The following is a 20930-nucleotide window of genomic DNA, read 5'->3' on the forward strand; positions in this document are numbered from 1 at the left end:
TCAGGAGTCCCTTTGAGCTGAACAGTCATCAAGGAATCTTCAATGAAAGATCGAATCATAATCCGTAATGCCAATAGGAGACCCTTGCAAACTCCAGCTCAAACCCTATACGCCTTATATAGTCCATGCAAGGAGCAAACTGTCACATAAACTTTGGAATTGTCCTTAAATTAAGACCTCCCGAGTAAAATATGCCACACACAATTAACCTCAAAAGAAGTCTCTGAAATCCACAAATGATAAATGGATAACACATTATACTACCAAAGATTGCTTCTCTGAAATGTACCCTTTGTCATGACAAAGCACGTTTGTAACAGTCGTGTGTCAACTAAGCTGAGCTCTGTTCCGTGGATTTCTTAAGTTTCACATTACCACACTTCTTGGTGGTGTGCAAGCCTTGGTTCCAGTTGTGTAGGGTAGTTAATGGCATGTACTGGCATTACCACTTACTGCCCTCAAATCAGGCATTTTACCCAAATGTCATTTTCTTTGTTTGTGTTGGTGAGGAGAGAAAACAGGATGGATGTGCCAACAATGGCACGCAGTGTGGCAAATGTCTTGTAGCCAGGAGTTTGAAAAATTCAGGTCTGCTGTCCCTCCCTTTGCATGAATGTATAGAACCATCCACAGTAGGATAGCTTATGTATTGATGAGGCCAAAGGCTCTCTCATGAGTTTGTGTAACTTTCCATTTCACAAATCTAATGCCTCATAGGAAGATTGCTTTTGGCCAAAATCCTTGCTTGAAAAAAAATATGATTTTATTAATTCTTTGAGAATTTCATACAAGGTATTTTGATTGTAAACCCCTTCCTCCAACTCCGTTCAGATTCTCCCACTCAATTTTAGGTTCTGTCTCTCTGTCTCTCTGTCTCTCTGTCTCTCATATAACTAATTTATTTATTGGAAATTAAAGAGAATAATTTATGGAGGATATTATTGATAGCTAACTGAATATTGTTACCTAATGTTCCTTATTTAAATATTTATTTGTCACCACATGTAGACATAACTCAGAGAGTAGGTTGCAGGAGCAAAAAGTCCTATTTTCTCAAGTACTCCTGACAATATCCCTTAAACATTAGGAGAGATAAACAAACAGTTGAATGTAGAATTCCTGTACAATGCTTTGACACCTGAACTTGGTCTCAAAATTCATGGCTCATCTTCTGGGTTTCTCTAATGTATAGGAACTTCCTGCTCCAGCCAGGTTCAACTGTGGTAGAAGTAAGGAACCATGGAACTTTCTTTACCTTACAAAGAGATTTACAGTGTTTTAAGAAGGAGACCTGCTCATAGCTTCTGATTCAGTAATGATAATCATGAACCAGACACTGAGCTTCCAGCACATAGGTAATGAGGGACACTGCTTTAAAGACTTGACTTGTGCGTTTTCATTGTCAAGGTGGGCAGAACCCAATAGTCAGACTGTACAAGGAAGTGTAAAAGGCGGCACCTAAGCACCTCACAGTCCCTTCTTTAGTTGAGAATTACCTTGGAGACTTGGAACAGTAACACAACCCGGGAGCCACTTTTCTTGAAGGAAGTTGTAGATATATCTGCCAGGAATGGGCACTTGTCTCATGACTGTTATAATCATTGTTCCTGTACCGAACCTATAAGAAAACACTTCATTCACTTCTAGACCTGTGTTGTTTTTAACCCCTTTCCAGCCGATTTTTCTCATCTCTAATACAGATACAGGCAAGGCCATTCAGATACTTCGGGGTCTTAGAGATAAGGTAGAAAGAGAGCTATGTTCAGAATATGACGAAGAGTTGACAATTGAACATCACTACTGTTATGGTATAGTAGATACCTATTTCATAGGAAGGAGAACAATTTTCATTCTTCCCACTAAATTTAATTATACATGAATATCCTCCTCCCCTCACCCCCAAGTATTGACAATAGACGTCATTTACTCAAAGTTACTTTTGACAGCGTAATTTCCTTCTACATTCGTGGACAAGCGTAGACTGTTATGTTATTTCTTAATGACCTCCAAAGTACTTTCTTTTGAAAAGTCTTACCGCACTGCTGAAATCTTTCAGGAAGGAAGTGCTACAAGTCTCTGAGTAAAACACTTTCGGGTCGAAAGCCAAGAACATAAGGTTCAATTGCAGAAGGGAATTGACCAATAGACCTCAGAAGGAGCTAAATTCACTTTTGTTTTGACAAAGGACAAAGGGCCCAGAAGTCCCCATTGCTACTACCATTTTTATAAGCACCTGCGAGCCGGGAGAAGGGAACAATTTTGACTCAGGTGACTCAAGCAGATGCTGTGTCAAGGTCAACCAGAATTATTGCATTATTTATTACATTCTTTCCAGCGAAATGAATAATCAGTGCCAGCTTCTCATACACTGCCTTGTATGCTGTGTGGGAGATGCCAATTTCATTTGGCATGGATTCTGTCCAATCATAATTGGCATGCTTGCACTTCTGTACACTTGCTTCATTTCCTTTATTTCACTCTGTATTAATTAACTGGTTTTGTTTCCTTGCTTGGTTATTTTTACTAAACATCTTCCTATGAGTATCACTCCCATGGTTGTCCAGCCAGAGCCCTTGCCTTCATTACCCTTGGTTCACAGAAAATATCCTAATTTTTTGTATATGTGCATGATTCGTCACATATTTGTAGAACATTTTGTAGTCCCATGGGCAGCTCTCTGTTTCCAGGAATATGGGATCAGGCTGTCCATGTGAAAAACAGTGGGCTTCTGATCACCTAATGGTCACTCTCATCTCATGAATAGTGAGTCAGAAGCAAGACACCATCAGCATTTTGCAGGAACAAACAAGACAATGAACTCATCTAGTCAATGTGTGCAGAGACAGACAGAGACCAGTCCATCTTTTTCTACTATATTATACTATTTTTAAGTCTTTTGTTAGTTTTTCAAATTAGGTAGTACAGAAGGGGCAATGTACCAAAACAAAATGTACGACAGAGCTATGGCTTTGTTCTATTGTCTTCTGATCGGGCTCTGTCCTTCTCACTACCTACAAATCAGTTTCATGCAAGCCAACAATGGATAATCTTAAAACTAATACTCTTATTCAGCAAATAGTGATTATCTATTAAATTTCCATTTAAACTAAGTATGTATATGTATACACATCATGCAGGGAGTTTTTTTTTCCATACATGTCTAACAGAGCATACGTGCTTAACCTGTGGGTTTCAGTATGTGAGGGGAAAGTCGTGTAACTGAATGCGAGGGTTGTACAAGATTTGGCAATAATAAAAGTTTTCTGGACATACCATAACAAAAAGTTCAAAACCAAATGTATAATGAATGGGAGGTGTTTCTGTAGCCTGTGAGTTCACTTAAGTCTTGGTGCTGAGCTCACAGTTCATGTGCTTTGTGTTTTGAGTGTTACTGTACTTCAACTACATAACTCTGGTGAACTCTCCTTGGAATATCTTGGTTCATAGTCAAGACTGAGTATATTATGAATGACAGATATTTCCCTGCATGCACTGGGCTTTCGACAATCACAGAATTACAATGGTTTAATTACAAAGAGCATAGACTTTAATAACTTCCTATGGTCATTCCTTAGCATGTAGAAGTAATATATATAATAATATATCGTTGGAGTCTATTGTGCTGAAATGCCGTGTTTTGAAAATTTCTATTTGAATCACTGATCTGAGTTTTATGAAAATCTTCCATCTAATTTTGGTTTGGGATTAGGGTTGAATTTCCAAAAATTGCTTAAATGGCTCTAAATGTATGTCTCCTGTTTTGTGAGACACACTTGTGCAATGCAACATTCCCGGCATTGATAATTATAAAATCAAAGTATTGATCAATATTAGGAAACATCAAAAATATCAAATATTTAGCAAAGATTTAACTCTTTATGTTAAAATAGACATAATTAGTATACCATTTTGATTTCATCTTTAATAAATGATAAAATCACAAGGATCTAAAGAATTGTTTCTAAATGAATTACGTCATTATTCATTATCAATAAATGTTTGATTTGTATACTAATTTTATAAGCCTATATATCTAGGGTGGCATAGATGTTTCTCAGAAAAAAAAAGAATGGAGTCATGAGTGGGAAAAGCAAAAGAAGCTGTGCATGACAGAAGCAGAGGGTGAAGGCAACTATGATGTTTTCTCTTCTCCTGAAGCTTCTTTTATATTCTGGCTTCTCTTGCCAGGTTTTCAGACTCTCTCTCTCTGTAGGTCTTCCCTTTGCCTCTTATTTGCATCCTATTTGTTACTTAGCACGAGATAACCTGGTTTCCTTTATCATTGGCAATGCATGGGCACAAAGCTTACCTTCTCCTACCTAAGGGAAGGTAGTGTGTGTAGCAGGAGCCCACACATCACAGTATTCATGAGACTCAGTGCTCAGTAAATATTCTCTGCTTTAGATGATGATGATGATGGTGATGGTGATGATGATGATGATGATGATGATGATGATGATGATGATGATGATGCGAGTGCAGCACAGACAGCTTCCTCAGCATTATGCCCACAGTCTCTTCTGACTTACATGATTGGGCTGGCTAACATCACTGTAGCTATTCATTCTGGGCACACACTATACTCCACAGCTCAGGAGTTATGCCTGTAAGAATAAGGGACAGAGAATGTTCCCACTCCCGGACATGAAGTTCTTCTCAACAAATACTCAGTGCAGAACCATAAAAGGCACAGACAGACTTATTTTCATTCCTACTATGCGAAGTTGAATCATGAGGACGTTCTGGCACATCTGTGCAGAGATGGGGTACCTTTCCAGAAATGTACACAATGCTTGGATCTGTTCAGTGATTCCTTCCCTGAGCTTTGATCCAAAGCATTAGCCCTCCTTCTGGTAGATGTTTTACCTAGAGGGTCTCTGCATTTGTCATTTGTCTTCTTGCTGTGACAAAGCAATTTAAGGAAAGAAGAGCTCATTTGTTTCCCAGTTCATGGCGGGAGGGACCGGTAGCTGCAGGAGTTTAAGCTGTGGCAGCAGGAGTTTGAGTTGGCTGGTCATATTGTATGTGCGGTTAGAAAACAGAGAGCAAGGAACAATGGGGCTCAACTCACTTTCTCCTTTTTATTCATCCAGAACCCCAGGCCATGAAGTCCCTTACATTTAAAGTGGGAACTCCAACCTAAGCCAACACAATATAGATGGTGTTTCAAAGCACGCCCAGAGGCTTGCCTTTCCAGTGATTACTGATTCTCTCAAGTTGATAATCAGTGTTCAGTCACCACAGGCTCCAGGAGATCAACTCCTCCTTGGGGGATCTTATATTCTTCCCTCCCCCCCTTTCAACTTCAATGGGAAGGTTCTGGGGAAATAAAGCAGCTACAGCAGAGGGAAATGATCCGGTAGGTCCTTTGTCGCTTTGGTTCTGAGTAATACAGTGTTAATGAGAACTGTCTCCATCCGGCAATGTCACCTACATGAGCTCTCTCTGCTTCAGCTGTGTATTAATTAAAAACACTTATCCTCCAGACCAAAAACTCACTCAGGGATGTGGGAAGAGCACCCCATCCTTACGGAAGGAGCTACTCAGGGAAACAAAAGCAAAACCTTATGAAAGCAAGTTCTATGCTCGTCATTAAAATTTAAATCACCAAGTGTTTTGATGACCTCTCTTCTGCACCTAAAGCAAACCCTTTTTATTTCTAGATATGTTCTTCCAGGCATGAGGAATAAATTGACTTCTCCCAGATCACTAGTCAAATATCAACAAATCACTGCTGTTTTCACAAGCCGCCGCCTCCCCCCACCCTTCTCATCTGCTAGTCACGTGATGCCTATCTTACTACATGAAAACAGAAAAGTTGCCTTTCTTCTTCCCTTCCTTTTTTCATTTTATTTTAAGCCAGGGTCACCTCGATGATTAACCTGTCATTCCTTATCATATATTCTTTTAATTCAAAACATTGCAAAGTACCTGGAGTCTTTTTCCACTTCATGGTCACATGATACTGTGAGTTGTTTGAGCCGGAAAAACAGAACTCTATTTCCTTCTTAGACATGCATGTCCTGGGGCATATTTGAAAGCTCTGCATCTGCTTCTGTGTGATGGAATCCACTCAGGGATTTGTTGTGTGGATTAAGGGGAAAAACCGCTGTACAGGTACCTGCTACAGGTCCTGAGATCCTGACACCCAAGAACATGTCCACCCTCTGTCTTCACTTGAGCAGCTAATAAGAGTAGTGTTCCTTCAATAAGGACCTTCACATATGCCCCATTCCTTTTGGGGACCTTTTTCTACTCCATCAGCTTTTGTGACTGATCACAGGGAAATAATCTACTTACGGAGATCTCAGTTCCTATGCTAGAGACTGGGACACTGAGCTGTATATAATAATATTATAATTGTGCAGACTTTAGTAGATTATTATTATAATAATTCTACTTTTTGTGAACAAGAAATATTTTCTCAAAAGAGCCTTCTAGATTTGGTACATGAATCTGGAAGAGTTATGTTGGTCAAGTTACAAGCAGTACCTAGGGATGCATTGTCATTCTCGGTATGACTAGAGCCCCAAAGAGTAAACTCTTCTTAGATAGGAAATACTTTCTATCCTTGTGCCTGCCTCCTCATCCCAGCTAGCTGCCCTGAAAAATGATGGACAGATTGGTGTGCCTGCAATCCACTTTGAAAATACTTGTTTGCTTTCAGTCTCCTAGGATGCAGAGTATCCTTTGTTGGGCATATACATCATAGAAATGATCTTCATACACCCAGACGATCAGTCACAGTCTTTAGGACCTGCCGGCTCCTTAGGTTCTTTCCTTATAGGGGAGGTAGGTATCTCTGGAAGAAAAGGACCCAGCCATGATAATTACGTCACTAATCACTAGCATGTTTTAGTGCTGGTCACTCTGTTTTGAAGGCTTGTTCGACTTTGGAGAACAACGCATGTTAATTGTATATGTTACTTTTTTGTTGCTGCAATAAAACATCCTGAGCAAAAGCAACATAAAGAAAAGAGTTTATTTGGGGGCTTATGTGTCCGCAGGGATAAGAGGCCATCATGGAAGGGAAGCATGGCTTTGCGCAGCAAGCTTTGTAGACAAAGCAAGAAGGTGAGAGCTCACATCCTCAGCTACAGTCAGGAAGCAGAGATAGTGAACCGCAGTAAGGGTGAGCCTTTAAACTCTCAAAGCTCCAGTGATGTACTTACCCCAGCAAGCTACACCTTCTACATGTCCCAAACAACAGGTGGTCAATAGGGCACCAAGTATTCAAATACTCCTGAGCTAGGAGGACCATTTCTAATTTAAACGACCGTCATAGTTATATTCTGAGTTGCCATTCTGAAAGGTAGAGTTCTCTGGGGTTGAGGGCTGGAACAAACTTTAGATGGTAGTTGACCTTCCAGTCCTGTAACAAAGGAAAAGGCACCTAGATGCCATCATTTTCTTCCTTTGCTGAAACACTGAAAGTAACAACCGCAAAATAAATACAGAAATGGTCTGAGCTCAGATCACATCTGCACTTGCAGATGAACAGGACAGATGTTTTGGTAAAATTTCCTCATTTGCCTCTCATCTTTAATTTCTGTGTCCTTTCCAGCTTGTCCTTTCTGTCACAGCAGCAGTTGCCTGTTCTTTATTGTTCTTATGACTACAGGGACATTTACAGCAACAAATTCTCACAGGCAAGCCTTGGGGGAGCATAAGATGGATGTGTCTTAGAAGCAAACACTTCTGTATTCTAATGCCGTTTCCAAAAGCTTCTAGCCAGAGGAGCATACATTTTTTTTGAAAATGTATTTTCTGTGTATGTGAATGTGTGTGTGTGTTTGTGCATGCATGTGTGTGAATGTAGGACCGTGTTTGCCACAGCATGTGTGAAGCTCACAATGCAACTTTTATGAACCATGCCTTGCTTCTACCTTCTTAAGCCAGAGTCCCTTGTTTCCGCATTTGTGCTGTATCTTCCAGGCTATTTGATACTCCCAGCCCCAAGTTTCTAGGAGACGCCCCTGTTTCTACTTACGAGCTCATTTTAGGAGTGCTGGGATTAGAGATGTCCTCTGCCATATCTCATTTTTAATATGGTTTAGGATCAGAATGGTGTCACCGGGCTTGCAAGGATAATGGTTTTACCTACTGAACCATCTCCCCTGTTCCTCGTAGCAGCCCTTGTTTTTTGAGACAAAGTCTCCATATAAAACAGGCTGGACTTGAACTCCAGTTCCCTGATTAAACCTCCTAAGTGCTAGGATTGTAGGGATTACTATCATCTCTATTACTTCCCATGGACCTAACTTCTAACTCCAAATGTTAATCTTATGTAATAAGACTAACGCTAATGTCAGAGCTCAGACAGGAATGTAGGCCTTCCGGCTCCTGGTCCTGCTTGATTCTTATGGGATCCTTTCTCTCACAGCTTCTGGGACCTTGGAAGCGTCACGTAAGTCTTATGTGGGAAGTGAGTAATCAGCATCGATAATGCAAACTCTCACCTTACCTGCCAGCATCTGCAAACATCACAGTTCTTCTTTGGTTTTCTACACTTTCATTTCCGCGTATCCCCAGGAACGCAGGGACCTTACCTTGTGTTTTGTGTAATCCCAAAGACCAGCCAGCTCCCATGGCCACTGCGCTACTGATGAAGTACGGATGTCACTGCTGTCTGTGAACAAGAATCATTTGCTCTGCTAATACACCTTTACCTTTAGCATGGAACACTAATGATCCTCAGTAAAGGAATACATGTACAAATGTTACAGCTGGATGGTAAGATCAAAGAGGGATAAACTATCACTATAAAATACATACTGTGGTTTGCCGTGCATCTTCAGGGGCCGGAATATACTTGGAAAGAATAAGGGAAGATGTTGTTACTTCTTACGTTGCCTTTTCTATTTTGGAGTGAGTATGAGCACACATATACACTAAAGATAGAATTCAGAACCTCACACATGCTAAGTAAATGCTAGACCACTACCCTTTATGTTTAGAGTTTGGGAATCCGCTGCAGAGCCACTTCTGAACAAAGCTTTCTGTTGCCGAGATAACTTCTAAGCCATTGGTGGCTACCTGAAACCTTGATGAGGAGCTTGACCAGGATCACACTGCTGTGATATCACTGAGAATAGTCATTATGACGTTTCCTGGAGCCTATCTATAGCATGTGATCTATTGAAAATGATGCTATGCACCTCACACCTGAAAGGCCCCTAGTCTTATCTCTGTAGGACAGCAGTCTTCTATTTTTCTTAGACTGCTTATCCAAACCCACATTACCCAAGATGACCCACCATGCTACTGAACTCCATTGTGGTCTGTTGATTACACACTTGCATTTATTTCAGACACTGAGCAAACTGGATTGGGGATGTAGGTCAATTGGCAGAATGCTTACCTAAAATGAAAGAAGCCCTTGGTTGAATGCCCAGGACTGCATACAACGGGGCATAGTGGTCCATACCTGTCACTCCAACACTCAGTAGGTAGAAATAAGATCAGAAATTAAGGATCATCCTTAATTGTAGCACAAAGTTTCTGTCCTGCCTGGTCCCACAACTGTTCAGTCTCAAAGAAACACACAGAGGCTCGTATTAATTATAAACTGTTTGGCTTATTACTAACTAGCTCTTACAACTCAAATTAACCTGTAACTCTTATCTATGTTTAGCCATATGGCTTGGTGTATTTTCTCAGTAAGGCATTCTCATTCTTGCTGCCTCTGCTTCTAGAATGATGCCTGTGTCTCTGCCTTTCCTGCTTCCAGAATTCTCCTAGTCTGGTGGCCCTTCCCATACTTCCTGCCTCATTACTTGCCAATCAGGATTTTAATAAATGAATATGAATGACAAATCTTTACAGTGTACAAAAGCATTATCCCACAGCACTCGGTTACAAAGGAAGTTCAAGGTCAGACTGGACAACACCAGACTCTGCCTTAAAGCTGCAATGGCAACCAAAGGAGACAACAACAACCTGGACCAGAAGCTGAGTAAAGCAAATAAATTGGTTTCTTGTCTAACTAAAGTATGGAAAACACAAGTGGGGACCCTGCCTTTTGTTTCTGTTCAACAAATGGAGAGGGCTATTGCTAATGTCCATTTGTAAAACTAGCTAATATTTACTGACCTAGGCCATCCAGTTTCTAGCATAGATTACTAACCATGGATATATGAGATACCAGCAAGGTTTGTATAGTTGACAGTAATAAGTCACTTGCAACATTTCAGCAATAAAACAAAAGAAACCAAATATTAATTATGTAAGATGATTACATGAAAATTATTTTTCCTTTTCAGCAAGCTGTGAGAAAATCCCAGAAGTTCAAGGCTTTCAGTACTTTTATTACAATGACCACATACTCTGCTGATTTTGTGAAATCATATTTTGCCTTGCCTTCACCTGGGAAGATAAGAGTTATTGATTACACTTGAGACTGAATTCTCTTGTGCTCAACCATTCCAATTCTCCCGAATTGTATGTCAGACTATAATTCTATAACTCAGATCTCTCCATAACTGCTAATGTCCATGACCTCGCTGGACTGCAGAATACCTGGGGTCTCAATGTGTCTCTCCACGGATAAATGTTCCTAGACATGCTTCCCAAGCCACGGAGTCCAGTCTGTGGAGGATGACTGAGGAGGAATGTGGTGATTCACCTCACCTCACACCCTACAGTGGTCTGTGAGTCAGAAGAAGGGTATCTGGGTGTGACCATTTAGTGATCATCTCTACTTTCAATGCTCATTATCCCTGCTCTGGGAAAAGCACTGAAGCTCTAGCAAGGGCAGCCTGACAGGATTCCCCAGGATTTAACCTCCTTGGTACATGTACAAGGAGACTCCACACCCTTCACTTTCCTGAAAAACAAAGAACCCTGCTAACAATGATGATACAAATGCAAGGAGTATCCTTCTGAATACATATTGTTGGGTAATGACTTATCTCCTAGGAGGCAGTATGCGTGAACTGAGTGACATGGGGATGTAGACCTGTGTTCTAATTGATGTGATACCAGCTACTCTTGACCTATCTGTGTTGTTAATGCATTATGTGAGTATAAAAAAATTCTTTCTTCCCAAAACATGGTTGCAATTATATGATACATACACTCAGTGAGTATCAGTTACCTCTCCTTTAATGTTTATAGAGTACAATTGCTCTAGAGGCAAAGAAAGATGTATTCAGAGAAAAGAATGTCATGGATTGTTGGAACTAGATAGAAGCAAATATTACTGTAAAGTGCCACTCTCTGCCCTTCTGATATAGGTTTAGTTTAATGTGTTACAATTCTGAGCCCAGTAAGTTACAAACACAGAAGTGACAACTCTGTGCAGATGAACATCAGAGAGATTAATTTATTCCTGGAATGATTTGTTTGGGAGGTACTTTGATATTGGTGTTCATTGCTTTCACAAATGCTATTTTATCTCATGGTTAATTCAACTCAGAAACTGTTAGTGTTTCCATTTCTCAGAGAATTTTTGACTTGCCCAAACATTCTCAGACCCCCATCTTTCTTACTGCCTTGCCTGCTTCTGCTAAGACAAGAACAAGCTTGCCTTCCAGTGACCTCCAATCAAAAACAATCAAATCTGCAAAGTTAATTGTAGTATTGCCTAAGCACTCAGAAGCCCAATAAATAATGAATGCTTATTAAAACATATTGACATGATAAATATTTTACATGGTGTGTTTATAACCCTGCAAGCTGGGGCTTGGAAGTTTCTTCTCATTTGCAGTGCCCCAACTTGCTGTGTTCTCGATGGAGAGAAAAATAAATGAACAAACAAAACCTTGATACAAGGAAGAGCAGGTTGGTGGGAGGACCATATGCAAATTACAGGTTTGAACTCTGCTATTGGTTCACAAGGCATTCATCCTGAAGGGCAGTGTCAGGCTCCAGGGATCCCCCCAGTAACTCTTAGCTTTCCAGGAAAGATAGAAAGCCAAGAGTGAGCAGTCTCTTCCACAATGCAGAAATCGCTATGTATTGGAGCCACTGTTTTTCAGAAAGGCTAAAAATGAAAAGATGAATGTCCAGGGAATTGCAAAAAAAAAAAAAAAATGCCTGCACATACACCCATGTTTTCTATTGGGATTGAACTGGCAGATAAGAGTCCCCAAGTAAAAGGCTCAGTCACCTGAAACAGGGAATTTGCATGGATGGGCTGGCTTGAAACTCTGTTGTTCAATTTAGGTAGTCTTCAGTTTCTAATATCTTTGTCAGTCCTCACACTTTATTATTTATTTATTTGTGTGTGTGTGTGTTTGTGTGTGTGTGCACATGAGATCCATGAAGTATGGGCACATATGTGACACAAGGCACAGTGAAGGGCAGAGGTGAACTTTTGGGCATTGATTCTCAGAAACTTCAGGGTGTTTTTTCTCATCTCTCTGTAGGAGTACTGGCATTACAAATATACTGCATTTCACCTGGCTTTTTAGGTGGATTCCAGAGATCTGTCTCAAGTGGTTAAGCTTCTGCAGCACCACTTTTACCTACTGAGTTATCTCTCTGGCCCTCAAAATTATTAATTTATTACCTAGAATTCCTGTTAAAAGAGACTCTGTTAAACTTATATTCAACTACTTCTGAGGAACGTCCTAAAATATTTCATCTAAAAAAAAAAAAAAAAAAACAGAAAATGTTGGATTTGAGGGTTTTTTTTTTTCCTTTTCTCTTTAAATACTCAAGAAGACGCTGTGTGTGGTGCTTTATCCGTGTAATCCCAACACTTGGGAACATTAGACAAGAGGGTTATCATGAGTTCAAATTCAGCCTGAGCTACACAGTGAGCTTGAAGCTAGTTTGGCCTATATAGCAAGACCCTGTGTCAAACACCCAATTACTGTGTGTGTGTGTGTGTGTGTGTGTGTGTGTGTGATATAAATGCCAGGGGGTAATCCTGAGCCAAGTAGAAATAGGTTATGTCACATAAATAGTCTCCCAGTTGAGAGTTGGATAAACATCTTCACAGTTTGTACATTCCATGCAAAACAGGGGAATATGGAACAGTTACCATTTTATTGCTCTTGGAGTCAATTCTAAATCAAGAGGCAGAAACCAAGATGACTCAAGAGCTCTTGAAAAAAACAGTCTCTTAGAGAACTGCAAGCTTTTCTGTGGCCTGAGTAGAGGGAAAGCTATGATTAAGGATCTGTGAATTTTATTTGCAGACTTTCAGTTCTGCCCTAATTTGGTTGAAACCATGGGTTCCGTCTTTCATTTCCTGTAACAAGTTTATTGCTGAGACCAGCTTCTGAGCAATTCTATGTAGCTCCAGTGACTTACTGCATCATGACCAGCATGGTCCTCCCAGAGTGTCTTCCAGCAGGGAGAGAGGGGATACAACCAAGTCTTGATGGAGGTCTCCAGTTCCTTTGGAGGCTCTTCTAGGGGGAGGAGTAAGTGCTGTAAGGGGAGATTTTGTGTTAATGGCGTGTGTACTCTCTCTCCCACAACCTCACGAATAACCAGAGGTCTGAGACCAAATGCAGAAGTCGTGAATAGAAGAAGATGTCACTTCAATTGCACATGGAGCCGTGACTGGAACACAAGCTGACAACGAAGGTTCAGGGGAAGTCAAAAGTGGTCAGATATTTGCAGTTCATATTGAAAGTTGGAGAAAATTGAAAACCAAGAAGAGAGAGAGAAACAGAGAGGGAGGGAAGAGAGAGAGAGAGAGAGAGAGAGAGAGAGAGAGAGAGAGAGAGGAGAGATGGAAAGAAGGAAGGGAGGGAGGAGGAGGAAGAATGAAGGGAAAAGAAGATAAAGAATAGAAAAAAGAGAAAGGAAGGAAAGGCAGAAGGGAGAGAGAAAAAGAAGGGAGTGTGTTTCTCTATTTTTTAAGAAAAAAGATATTGGCTGGCACTAGCCTTTGGTGTTCTATGTAATAAGGCCAAATAATTGGTTCCAAAAACAATTCTTCATTGAGTTCTGAGCTGTGTTTGGTGAAGTGTGATGTTCGCTCAGGATGGAAATCTTGAATAATACCACACGTCTCTTTCTTTTCTGCAGCTTCTATCTTCTATTTTCTAAGATCTTTAACAGACCTAAAAGGCTGTTAAAAATCACTGAGAATTGTCTAGAACATATTTAGGAATCAAAATAAAGCATCTTTTAAAAATTACTGCTATCTCAATTAAGAAAACTTGGAGAGTAACCAAGAATGCAATCTCTCTGATTCTAGGTCCCTTTCTTGTTTGATGCTGGCATCTGAAACTGGTCTGAGGTTACATCTTGAGTTCCAGGTCTCCTCCCAAGGAAAGTAACTCACAGGAAAAGGGAAGAGGCAGGGTGTGATATATACAAACTTCTTAGCTCCAGAAACAGTGGAAGACTTGGGGCAAAGTCAGGGCAGAGATAACATGATATGTGTTTTTTTCTCTTTGCCTAAAATTTCTGTCACTAAGGAGCCAGTTTATAATAACATGTTTTTTCATCTTTGGTTGTGGCTTCACACTTTCACCACTTTCCCTTTATGCTCTAGCATCTCTTAGTCCTACCTAAGAGATGTCGAAGAGATGTCTGTCAAAGTTCTCTCCTTTATTTTACCAAAGGCAGACTTGAAATATAGCCTACAGATTCAGATTCTATTTAGACCCTTGGCCACTGTTTTGAAAATATACTCTTAACTCTGTTATCAGGGGCTTATGAGAGAAAGCTTTGGTAGCACAGTTTACATCTGTGTAACTGATATCTAAATGTTAATTCACATTGAGCATGTAACTCAGTAGGTAGAGTGCTGGTGTAGCATACCACAGGCCCAGGGTTTGATCCCCAGTGTCACCTTTAAAACTGACATCATGGTGCACACACCTGAAGATCTCCAGGAGCTCCAGGAGTGAAAACCAAAAGATAAGGAGTTTCAGGTCACCCTAATCCTTAGCCTCAGCCAGTTTCTGACAAAGCTGGGCTACGTGAGACCTGGTATCTAAACAATGGCAGTGGACTTTGCCTAATAAGCTATCTTCTGTGTTCTCTTTCTTCTCTTTTTATTTTCTTCCGTACTTCTCTCCTCTCCTTGCTTGTTTCCCTCCATTCCACCTTGTTTCCCTCTCTTTGTTCCTCCTCATTCCCTCCTTTCTTCTCTTCCTTCTATATTAGAAACTGCAGATTGCTGGAACTTGACACCCTATTGTGAGGCGGTATCTGGGCAAAGATGAGGCAGGTCGCCTGCACTGAGAGGTGGGTTGAGTCATTTTGTTCTCTGGGGTTCTGAGAAATGTAAGCCTGGTTAGTGGGTTGTTAGCACAAAGCTTCTCAGAATCACCCTTTCGACTAATGATGACAAACTACAATTTCCTAAGTAATGCTCCTTTCATTTCAAAAGCTAATTTGCTGTTGCCATGGCAAAAGCAAACAAACAAAAAGCTCAAACAATAAAAACAAAACAAAAACAAATCAAAACAAAACAGAAGATCGGTAGGGGCAGCAAGAGAATGGTTTTCCTTTGGTGCTGCATGGAAATCCTGACACATCATTAATAAGACTGTGTGGGGCCGGGAGACAGCTTATTTGGTAAAGCACTTGTTTTATGAGTATGAGGACTAGATTTGATCGCCAGCACTTATGCAAAAAGTCAGGCATGTTCAATGCATTTTTTTAATCCCAGGGAGCAGGGCAGAGAAAGGGGGATCCCTGGAGGTTTCTGGTTAGCTAACATAGTGGATTTGGCAAGATCTACGCCAGGGTTAGACTCTCACCAGAAAAAAAATAATAGATGCACCTGAAAACAAAACATAGAGTTGTTCCTGACTTCCATATGTGTGTCAAGAGACTTGCATGCACATCCTCGCCACATCCACAAACTCTATAAGATTGTATTTTTATTGCCTTAAATCTGAAGGTGGGGTTTTCTTTTAGCCCTGACATGGAAGACACACAGAGATCCACCAGGACCCTTTCATCCCTTTGTAGTTCGCCCCGTGAAGCACAGTTGTTCATGCAGGGGAGCACAGATGCAGAGGTATGGTTAGCTCAGAGAAGGATTGTCTAGGAGACTGCTATTTGCAAAGCTGTAAGCAGACGGCCAAATACAGCCATCACTGGGAGATATTTAATACTTGAAGAAATCACAACGGAGGAGCAGGGATTCAGGCTGACCTCCCACAATAAAATAAAGCCAACTGACCAACCACTTCTGCAACACCAGCCCAGGCAGCAGGAGACAAGCAAGCTCTCATAGATGTTGCTGCTCTTGGTTTTAGTTTTTCTGGGTTTTTTGTTTGTTTCTCTAGAAAACACAGTGTTTCCCGTTTTTCATCTCCCTTCAGATATTTATTGGATTTTTCACATTATTCCATTTGCTTAAAGTTCCAGAGAATAAACATAATAATACCATTGATTGAAATAATTAAAATAGATAGCTTCAATAACAGCAGAACCAAACAGCAATGAAGCAGCTGACTTTCCTTTTATCATTCTCTAGGGAGGCTGACTTTTAAAAGCCAGTGTATTCTGCTGTTGGAAATGGCAATCTCACAATGCAAAAAGCTCCGTGGGCAGAGGCAGGACCTGCCTTGCTCCTGAGAGACCCAGGCACCTGCATCGGACTCTACTGTGGCCCTTCGTTTGTGACAGAAAATCTGTTCCTTCTGGGATAAGCTCATTCTGTGAGTTTAATTACATCCTAGAAGTGATGTGCACAGCATCATGCTGGAAACAGTCTTGGTGTTTGCCTTTTAGTAAATGAGTTAGCTTTAGACATTCATGAAGATGAATAATAGAGAATTCTATTTTCCTTTCATGGGATACTACCCTGATGGAGAATAGCTTAAAAAAAAAATCACTTGATCAACTAATCAAGAACATTAACATAATAATGGAAAAACCAAAATAGAAGAATGTGCTCTGTTCCCAGCAGAAATGGCCTCTCTATGGGCACACGTCAAGATACAGAACTGTGGATCCCTAACCAAGAAACTCGAAGTAAGAGCCTCCTGAGAGATGACCACTGCACAAATGGGCAGAAATCTCAACAAAGGCCATTCTTTTGTAGTTGCTCTTTGGTTAATTTGAGTTTTCATCTTCTGCGTCTGAATGGGTTTCTGTAAGTAACTCTGTGTGGTGTGTGTGTGTGTGTGTGCGCGTGCACGGTATTCTTCTGACACCATTGAGACAGGTTTCTTACTGAACTAGAACTAGGTCTCTTTCTGTCTGCACATTCCAAGCTCTGGATTTACAAGTGTGTGCTACCATGCCTGTTTTTGTTTGTGTGTGTAACATGCTTCTAGGGATCAAACTCAGAGCCTCAGGTTTGTAATGCAAGCCTTTCACAGCCTGAACCACCTGCACAGTTCCTGGTTTTTACTCTTAAGTAAGGGTTTCTCTCCTTTACTACCTCTGGGCCCCATTGTGTTGTACAAGGAGAAAATTTATTCCAGTTGCTCTTTCATCCAACCTTTAGCTGTCCCTGTGGCATCCACTTTTGATGTCATAAGAAACATTTTTCTCTTTCATGCCTTTCTCCCCAAAGACAGTCCTGGTGGGCTAGGATTCCAGCAACTTAAGAACTGCGACAATGGGAGAAATGTGGTTATCTAGGAGCCCAGAAACTCTTCCAGACCTCCAGGGAGTTGCTGATAACGGCCTTCAGTGAAGGCTCAAGCTCTAACCAAATCAACTGATCTCATCTCTGGCTGTCTTAAGATCAGGAACCCCTAGGATAAGGCAGACAAACAACCTGAAGGACTTTGGTAGCTAGGACAGCAGAGACTCTTCACAACCTCTTTGAAGTTGGGGGGCGCGGGGGAGGGGGGAGCTGGTAAACCAGTCAGTCTCCAGGTTTGCTGTTTAATTTGTGCCTTGCGGCTTAGCCTGGAGACAGGTTATTTCTACCCAAATTAATAATAATCCAAGCATGTAGGGTAGAGATGTTGCCCGAAGACAGGAGAAATGAAAATATTTATTGGGATATTGGGTTAAGTAAAGATAAGTGTATATGTGGAGAACCCTCACCTCATTCATCTTATGTAGCCATCTTCTATTTGAACAGTCAGACTTACTTCGTGCTGTACCTGTGAGTCGTCTCCTGGCTGCCGGGAATCTGTATGCACTCAGGGTTTCTGCATAGCTCAGCTATGTGAGTCACAATGGTTCTATCTCAGACAGACAGCTATTAGGAGGTCTGTGACTCAAACGGCATAATGCATTCCTTTTCGTCTGCACAGGATCATGCTACCTAATACCACGAGGAACAGATCAACCTGCACAGGCAACCACTTTGATTTTTGTAAAGTTCTTGAATGAATCACACCAGAAAACGACAAGAAAACCATTTTTCAGTATTCAACACCACTAGGAGAACTGTTGAACAGAAAATTCACGTCTAAGTAAGCTTGTCTAAGACTCTTCTTGAGAGCATTTTCAAAGTGATGAGGTTTGAAGGCTGATGTCATTATATAAGCTCTTCTTTTGATAGTAAAAAGGAGCATGGCGGTGACTCAGCAGGAACCAGGACACTTGTCTGGCAAGTACAGAGTTTGCTGTCTAGCTAAGTGAGTGCTTCTCCAGGAAAGAACTCATGTTTTCTCCTGCTTTATATCCCCAGCCTCCTCGGGTCAGGGTTCTCTTACCAGCTTGCCCCCCTTTACCATCTGTAGAGGAGACACAAAAATACGAGAACTCTGAGGACGTCATAGAACTTTTATTCAACTCAAAAGACCTTATGTTAATAAATTCCTCTTGTTGGGAAGTTTGGGTTTTCAATCACTGCCATTCAGGATTCCGGTATGAGGCTCAAACAGAAATTATAGCAAAGATGTAGTCAAGGCTGGTTATGAGTAAGACAACATGTGTTCAGGTTACTTCATACTCTCGGTGGCACTGATGTAGATGTGATTAACACTCTGCTAGATGAGGAGACTGAGGCTGAGGCAGTATCTGGTGTTACATCGGGTCACACATTACTAGATTCTACTTGCAAACCAGCAGGTTAATATTCATCATTCGGTGCAGTTTTCTACTCGCATGAAAACAGATTTAACAGTGAAGAAAATAATGCTTTGTAAGAGTTGACCAGAGCAATGGCTAGAATTAATTTAAAGGCCTAAAATTATACACATAGAAACATTTTCTGAATACATTATATAGTTTTTGTATATTTATTATATTAACTTATTAGAGTTTCTTTTTTGCCTCTTGCTGTCTCTCTTTCCTCTCTTCATTTCCTTCCTCCCTCTCTCTCTAGCCATTCCATCGTTCTTTCTTTTTACCCTACCTCCTCCTTTTCTTCCTGTTTTCCTTCCTTCCCTCCATCTTCTTTTTTTGAAAGAGTCTCACTATGTCATGAAGGATGACCTTAAACTTCTCATTCTTCTTCCTCTACCTCTGCAGCTCTGGGATATTGACAAGGGCCGCCACATCTAGTTCTTTTGTTTTGTTTTCTGTTTAGTGTGTGCTGGGGATGGAATGCAGAACTTCATACATGCTGAGCAAGCACTCCAACAACTGAGTTCTTCATGACCTCTGTCCATTTATTTTGTGATAATCATTGGGGTATGGGTTAAGCAATAAACAGTGATTACTCAGCATTCATAGGTGGGAACTCCAAGATCAAATATGGCAGGTACAATGGCTCATTGGGAACCCGTTTTCTGATTCTTATTCTTGTATTTTCTTTCTGGACTGCGAGTCACAATTGGGCTTGTGCTGGTAGGCAAGTACAGACAAGTCCTCTACTGCTCTCCTGTTTCCGCCTCCGGGTTCTTTGATGGTGATTGTGCGTGCGTGTGTGTGTGTGTGTGTGTGTGTGTGTTTGACATAATGGGAGTAATGAGAGCTATATACCTGGCCTTTATTCTGAGAGCATAGATTCCATTCTGAAAAGCTCCCCCCATATGATCTGATAGCCATTCAAAAGCCCCACTTTTTAAAACCATCCATTTTGAAGATTTGGATTTCAACATATGAGTATTGAGGAGGTACCAAATATTCTGTCCAAAGCATTTTCCAAATACTTCACATAGGACTCTATAGCTGACATTATGGGTCAGATAATTCTCTCTTATTGAAGACTGTTTTGTGTCCCACAGGTCTCCATGTTTTAGAGGCCAGAAACTCTTGATCTAATTTTAAAAATCAAAATTATCATTCAATGTTTCCAAGCATCTCCTGCCTAGGAAGAATGAGGAGCCAAATCCTGGGTGAGCACTCTTACCCATGGCTTAGTGCAGCCACAACCCTGAGAGTGTGCATTCTAGTTTAAGGATCAAATGACTCGGTGGTCCATACGCCAAGAGCTGCTTGCTGGGCACCTGGAAAGCAGACTTTTTTTTTTTTTTACTGTCTTCACTATCTACCACTCTGTGACCTGAGCAACCTCCTCAGGTTTCATTATGAATTTTGTTTGCTTGGTTGGTTTATTTAGTCTCCTTTTTTGTAAACCAAAAAAAGCTTTAAAACCCTATGCTGAAGCCTGGCACCTGTTCTGGACTGTTTAGTACTCTGTATAATAAAATTGCTGATAGGATAATGGGACCCTTTGGGCCACATCAAAAGACCTCTTTCTGGTTAAATGTCTTTTCCTTTTCTAAGTTCAAAAAAAAAGAAAATCTGGATCTATAGGCATACGTGGGATGAATTTATAATATTCCTTTGAACTATTTAGAAAATATTCTTACAGGACATTGCCTTCAATAGAGTAAGGTTTTCTCTGGTTCTCAAAAATGGTTTTATTAAAGGAACCTCATGGTGAAGAGATCTATTGAATTCGTGATGCAGTCAGTTACAATATAAAAAGCACATGTGGCGACATGGAATCCTGGAGCGTGCGATCGTTGCTAAGAGCCTTGACCATGGTGACTGACATGACAATGTGGCCATAGCATGAGTCAGACTCCTCCCTCCCACCCTCCCACAGGCCGTGGAGGTTGGGCAGGAGTGCCTTCCAAGCACCTGTTCTCCTTGTCCGGAGAGTATCTCTTTCACCTCCTGCTGTCATCTCTGTACAGGGCAAATCC

This window comes from Chionomys nivalis, chromosome 13 (genome assembly GCF_950005125.1).
Source record: "Chionomys nivalis chromosome 13, mChiNiv1.1, whole genome shotgun sequence".
Classification (NCBI taxonomy): domain Eukaryota; kingdom Metazoa; phylum Chordata; class Mammalia; order Rodentia; family Cricetidae; genus Chionomys; species Chionomys nivalis.